This window comes from Austrofundulus limnaeus, unplaced genomic scaffold (assembly GCF_001266775.1).
Source record: "Austrofundulus limnaeus strain Quisiro unplaced genomic scaffold, Austrofundulus_limnaeus-1.0 Scaffold5841, whole genome shotgun sequence".
Taxonomy (NCBI): domain Eukaryota; kingdom Metazoa; phylum Chordata; class Actinopteri; order Cyprinodontiformes; family Rivulidae; genus Austrofundulus; species Austrofundulus limnaeus.
In genome coordinates, this window is record NW_013958243.1 from 1 (window position 1) to 771 (window position 771).

The 771-nt window shown below is 41.9% G+C and overlaps 1 long non-coding RNA gene across 1 annotated transcript in view; it reads right to left on the reverse strand.

The window, feature by feature from the left end:
• Positions 1-104: 104 nt before the first annotated feature.
• The window catches only part of LOC106512343 (uncharacterized), a 2,066-nt gene continuing 1,399 nt past the window's right edge, over positions 105-771 (reverse strand). The window contains exon 3 of the long non-coding RNA XR_001309654.1: positions 105-756. This is a non-coding gene — a long non-coding RNA (uncharacterized LOC106512343). The remainder of the gene's footprint in view (positions 757-771) is intronic.

Here is a 771-nt window from a genome sequence, read left to right on the forward strand (position 1 = left end):
CATAAAAACTCATATTTTCTAAAATAATTAAAAAGACTTTACCAAAGTTTTTTTTTGTGCAGGACAGATAAACACACAAACACAATCAGAGCAGACGAATCAGATTCTGCCCTTTATGCTTCAAGGTGCTAAGTACTTCTCTGAATTGATTTATTTTAAATCTGCTCTTGGTGGCGAGGTGAGGAAGCTGAAAACCCTACATTATCAGGGAACTCGGGTCCACAGTTCTGCACGAGATGCTTCCTACTGATCCACGCTTTGACCTAGAAAGCAGTTAACAGCCAGCACTCGGGCTGCATGACACTTTACTAAACACTATCGTGGCAGAGGCGGCCGGATGCACATCAGTGTTTTTACAGCTCAGTGTTTGACTCTGCTCATGTAGATGCTGTTAGGTGGATCATCAGAAGGAGAGCTGCAGTTTTATTTATTTCATGAGTCACCGCTCTGCCAGGTTTTCATTTTCAACCCTTTACTACAGACTACTAAAAGGTACTCAGTTTGAAGTTTGTGGTCCTTCCTGTGCCTAACATCAGACGCTAATGGATGACTTTCAGGTAACGTGAGTCAGGATCTCCGACTGATAAAGGACAGAATGCTGTCATCACTGAACCTGCATCAAACATGGGAAAAGCACAATGAGGTTTTATGTAAGAAAAAATTGTGTTAAAAAAGTTTATATTTCCACACCTGGTCTCCTCAAGTCCTCTAAAACATCCAGACCTGGTCTCCTCAAGTCCTCTAAAACATCCAGACCTGGTCTCCTCAAGT